The following is a 6,107-nucleotide window of genomic DNA, read 5'->3' as shown; positions in this document are numbered from 1 at the left end:
TTATATTTGGGTGGTGATGATTATAAAGAGAAATGAGGAGGACTTCAGGTATACAGGTAATTTCTGACAATCTTGTTGCTGATTACATGATATTTCTCAGTTTGTTATAATTTATGAACTGAGCAGGCATGAATATGTGCAATTTTCTGTACTTATAGTTGTACAGAATATAGCTGTATAGAGTAAAAAGTTTAAAATTTGAAGAAAATATTTAATTCAGAATTTTTGTGCTTTAAGTTGTTTGTGGAAAACACTTGATCCGTTGTATCTTTTTTTTACAATACAGTGACAGAAAGATGATATAATTGTTTATTTTTATGATATTGCCTAGTTAATTCATACCATATGAGCACAATTCTTAATAATAAGTCAAATGGAGGAAAGTATGAATAAGAATAATGCTCAATTTGTTGATGAAGTGTTGTTGTAAAAGCATAAAACTACAGAGATTATATGCTTCCTGCTTGCCAACTTAATTTCCCCAAGCTGTAAGCCCAGGAGAATGATGAGAATGGGTCTTATTCATAGTCATAGTTTCATGGAACCATGGCTGAAATGCAGAACAAGTTCTGGAAAGTTACTTTCCTTCCAAGTGTATACGATGACGCCAAATTTTCTCCAAGGATTCTTCATCTCCATGTTTCTTAGCATGCATATCAGAAGGTTTAACTAGGGGAAAATGATGTTTTAAGAAAGAGAAAACACTTCATCTTCTGGGAAAGTTGTGGCTGGTCTAATGTAAATGAATAACACGGGTAGAAAAAACAAAACTGCTACTGTCATATGAGAAGTGCAAGTGGAAAGAGCTTTGCTGTGTCTCTCCAAATAATATGCCCTGATGTGGCACAATATAAAGAAATAAGAGAACAAGACAACAAAGGTCACCAAAGCAAACAGCACTGAATTAACAACATTAAGAGACCTATGATGTGTGTACTAAAAAGGGCAGTTTCAGCAATGGATACACATTGCAGAGATAGTAATCTATCTCATTGGGAACACAGAATTGTAAGGAAATCATAAGAAACTGACTGGCAGAGTATATAAATCCCCCAGTACAGCAGACTATGGTGATTGCATTACACTTTTGTCTGCTCATGATGATGGCGTAGTGCAGGGTCCTGAAGATGGCAACATAACAGTCATAGGCCATCCCGTGGGGATAAAGGTGTCAGTGCCTCCAAAGAAATGAGTCATCAAAACCTGTGTTGTGCAGTTTCTATAGGAAATGGTCTCCCTTTCTGTCAAGAAGTCTGTCATTAGTTTGGGTGTCACAGTGGATGTTTCCCAAAGGTTGGAGAGTGAGAGGTAATTAAGGAAAAAGTACATGGGTGGGTCAACTAGCTTACTGCTTGTAATTGAAATCATCCTCAGCAAGTTTCCTACCCAAACAGAAATGTAACAAAATAAAAATAATGTAACAAAGCAGAGGATTTCAATGTTCTTGTTTTTGGAAAGTTCCAAGAGAATAAATACAGCGACATTGTTGCTTTTTTGCATGGCAGAGCATAGAGGCATAAATCACCTGAAATGATATACTTCATGAGCCCATATTTAGAAATCTTTATGGAGAAGAGCAATGATCATATTATATTCAAGGAACTAATTAGTTTTAATATGCATCCTTTAAGTGTCCAAGAGAATAAAAATAAGGTATTCAATTAAAATGACTCTCTAATAAGACTCTGTGTGAACACATACTTGCTGATTTCCATTAAATCTTCCAGGATATCATGATCAATGTTGCTTACTCAACATAAATGCCTTTGATTAATCTACAATAAAGTCTTGGATGCTGCAGAGAAGTTGACAATGATTGACTAGCAATGTGTTCCATTAAACACTTTTGTTATTTTAAATAAAAAGAATTAGGATAAATTCTTACAATGTTTCTTTGTGTCTGCAGTTTTATAACATATATTTTCATCCCTAACCTCATACCTAGCTTCTTTTACTTAAATTTTCGCCTTAACTCTCCTTCATAACTGATTGAGTTAATATTTGTCACCCACACAATGAGTAACAACATTGTAATAGAGAGAGAATTTTAAAACAAAGGTATTCATTTCCATAATGGAATTTTAGGAATTTTAATTAGTTTAAGGATAAATTATTGAGAAATATTTTCCGATAATTTCCAAAATCAAACTACAGTAAAATTAGGCAATAAGTAAGAAAGGCTGTTTATTTTAACTTGAATAAAATAGTGCAGTATATACTACTGCCTTGAATTATTCATTGAACATACCTGAAATATGTTCCTTATCCCCCTTCAAGCATATTAAGTCTTTTACATGATTTTAAGTGTCCAAATAAAGGAAGACTGGGAATGTTCTCAGGCAAAGCCAATTCATCAATCCATCTGCATGTATTAGGAGTTTGCAAAAAATATTACTTGACTGTCTAGTTGTCTTGGTTCCGAAAGCTACATCTATGCTTACTTTTCTACCTGGCATTCCCCCTTGATTCAAGTTGTTCACAGATATAAAACTACCGTGATTAACTGTTACATATTTTAAGGTTATAAAAAAATTCATGAGTACCATCTAATCATTCATCGTATATTTGAGGCAATCCCTGGTTACATGTCTTAATTAAGCCACTAACTTTAGATATGATCTTTGCAAGTCAGTTAAATTTTTAGAAAGTTTTTTCTTCATTTGAAACTTAGGGAAATGCATCCTGCTCCACATAACTCAGAGTGGTTCTAAGACTCAATTTTGATCAAACATGAGAAAGATCTTTTAAAAGAATAAAAGTACACATTATGGTATTGTGTTAAAATTAACATACACAAAGCAAAATGACAAAATTACTTTAGGTTTATAGATGTTAAGGAACTTATGCATAGTAGCATAAGTAGTGCATAGCGTACTGGAGTTTATAAATGAAGTTTTCTGATTCTAGTGACTGCATTCATAATCATTCCACTATACCTCCTCTCAAAAGGGAAAAACTGAAGTAAGAAGATAAATTTATCATTCACCTTGACTATCCCAACTCTGAAGTTTGCATTCATTTCTGAATCTTCTAGACAAAACCAGGATATCTTCTCAATCATTGTTCCATTTTAAGCACTCAAATTTAAATTGAAAATTTGTGAATGGAAATATAAAGCTGTAAGTAAGGTTAAAGTGTATGAAAACCACAAACCAAATCAATTCAGGATTCTGACATAATTATGCCAGTGCTAGAAAGTAACAAATGCACAGCTCCCAGATTTCTGTAGGAAGCAATGTATTTCTCATTCTCTCAAACATGAGTAGTGATATTGCATCCTCAGCTATTCGCCATGTAAGAAAAATAGGAGGAAAAATATTTGGGTGCATGCCCTAACACTGCTGCTTCTTAAATTTGTGACCCTGTATACTCTAGTTTCATAACTCTTTTAGCTGTAGAATGAGAGAGCTAGCCTCAATTATCTCTAAGAACCATTTCTATCATGATTTCTTTTTCAGAATTAAAATTATGCTCTTCTTGGCCAATGTCTTACTGACCTTCTGCCTCAAATTCTATTAGTGTATCCTTTTTTTTGTCTGCAGTCATCCAATAAAATAGCAGGATTCTTATGTGACTTTGATCTTACTTTTCTAGAATATGTCTACTCCCTTAATGGACAACCAGATCCTCATTGAACTTAGCGCTCTTTTAGTCCAAAAATTCTTAGACTACAGAATTTAGAGTGTAGCCTATTTTAAAATTATTGACTAATTTATACATTTTCTTAACCTAGTAGTTAAAGTTTAGCCATTTAAATTATTTCCTTTGAAGTTTATGACTTGAATTTTTTCTCAGCATAGTGAGTGCTACTGATGAGTTTCCTTTTCTAATTTCCCCCAATTTATACATAAAAACTATAAAATTCATACCCTTTTACTAACTACTGTCACTTGTCATACCAATAAATCAAATAAATGATGAGAAGTCACCCTGCAGAAAAACACTTGAAAGCATGAAGAGTACTTTCTTTTCCAAATAGTAAGTAAAATTTTAGGTAAGGATTTTATCCTAAAGTTGTATTTGTTTTCTCCCAAGACATTGCTTATTTAGTTCAAGTTAATTATTATACATCCCCAAGTAATCAATTCACTAGTTAGTATCCTTTTAGATTGAAATTACAAGGGCAACTCTACAACTGGATTATAAATGCCTTGCAAAAAAGGTAACTCTGCAGCATGTTGTTAGAATCTCATTGGTTAAAAATCCTTGATGTCTGAGATCTGCTACTATGCAATTTTAGTTTCTTTTTCTCTTTGCTAAAATCTGGGGAAAACCTCTAGATCCGGTCCTTAAGAAATGATCTCCATCCATTCTCACATAGTGTTTTTATCATGTTCTCTGGGGAAGAATGTGTGTTCTTTAATGTATTTTCATTTAAGGTGAATTTCTGGAAAATTATAGATACATAGAATTTTATTGTTTTCCAATTATTTTATTGTGGTCATAATGGCTTAGAACATTGTGTAATTTCATAGGCACATTATTATTTTTAAGTTTCTGCATATACTGCATTGTACACACAACCAATAGTCTAATTTTTATCCATCACCATACATATGTGCCCTTTTATCCCTATTGTCCAACCCTCCTCCACTCCTTTCCCCTCTGCTAACCACTAATCTGTCCTCTTTATCCATGCGTTTGTTTATCTTCCATATATGAGTGAAATCAGGCCGTGTTTTGTCTTTCTCTGTCTGGCTAATTTTTCTTAAGGTCCCTGAAGGTCCTTCCAAGTTGTTGAAAATGGGAAAATTTGGTCTTTTTTTTTTCTAAACTGAGCAATATTTCATTGTATACACACACACACACACACACACACACACACACACACACACATATATATATATATATATATATATATATACCATATCTTCCTTATCCATTCTTCAGTTGATGGGCACTTGGGTTGCTTCCACATGTGGTTATTGCGAATAATGCTGCAATGAACATAGGGGTGCATAAATCTCTTTGAATTGTTTATTTCAAGTTCTTTGTATAAATACCCAGTAGTGGGATAGCTGGATTATATGCTACTTCTATTTTTTAATTTTTTTTGAGCAATCTCCATTGTTTTCCATAGTGGTTGCATCAGTTTGCATTCCCACCAGCAGTGTATGATGATTCCCTTTTCTCCAAATCTTCTCCAGCATGTATTATTTTTTGTCTTCTTAATTATAGCCATTCTGACAGGTGTAAGGTGATGTCTCATTTTAGTTTTGATTTGTATTTCCCTAATAATTAGTGACATTGAACATCTTTTCATGTGCCTATTGTCCATCTATATATCTTCTTTGGAAAAATATCTGTTCATATCCTCTGCCTATTTTTTGGTCAGGTTGGTTGTTTTCTTGCAGTTGAGTTGTGTTTGTTCTTTAATATAAATTTGAAGTTAATTCCTTGTGAGAGATATAATTTGCAAATATGTTTTCCCAGTTGGTCAGTAGCCTTTTGGTTTTGTTCATGGTTTCCTTTACCTTGCAGTACCTTTTTAGTCTGATGTATTCCCATTTATTTATTTTTTCTTTTGTTTCCAGTGCCTGAGTAGACATGATATTTGAAAAGATGTTGCTAAGACCGATGCCGAAGAATGTACACCCATACTTTCTTCTAGGAGTTTTATGGTCCCAGGTCTTACTTTCAAGTCTTAAGCCATTTTGACTTAATTTTTGCACATCGTGTAAGATAATGATCTATCTTCATCCTTTTGCATGTGGCTGTACCATTTTCCCAACATCATTTACTGAAGAGACTTTCCCTTAGCCATTGTATGTTCTTGGTTCCTTTGTTGAAGATTAGCTGTTCATAGATTTGTGGTTTTATTTCTGAGCTTTCAGTTCTAATCCATTGATCTGTGTGTCTGTTTTTGTGCCAGTAATATGCTGTTTTGGTTACTATAGCTTTGTAGTATATTTTGAAGTCAGGGATTGTGATGTCTCCACATTTATTCTTTGTTCTCAGGATTGCTTTGACTATTCAGGGTCTTCTCTTGCTTCATGTAAATTTTAGGATTCTTGCTCTATTTCTGTGAAGAATATCATTGGGATTCTGATTGGGATTGCATTGAATCTGTAGATTGCTTTATGTAATATTGACATTTTAACTATATT

The 6,107-nt window shown here is 33.4% G+C and overlaps 1 pseudogene; it reads right to left on the bottom strand.

The window, feature by feature from the left end:
- Positions 1-528: 528 nt before the first annotated feature.
- LOC139074617 (olfactory receptor 4P4-like) lies at positions 529-1,329 on the bottom strand (annotated as a pseudogene).
- Positions 1,330-6,107: the final 4,778 nt, after the last annotated feature.

This window comes from Equus przewalskii, chromosome 11 (assembly GCF_037783145.1).
Source record: "Equus przewalskii isolate Varuska chromosome 11, EquPr2, whole genome shotgun sequence".
NCBI lineage: Eukaryota > Metazoa > Chordata > Mammalia > Perissodactyla > Equidae > Equus > Equus przewalskii.
The sequence above is the reverse complement of the archived record's forward strand: the minus strand, read 5'-3'. Positions and strand labels throughout refer to the sequence as shown.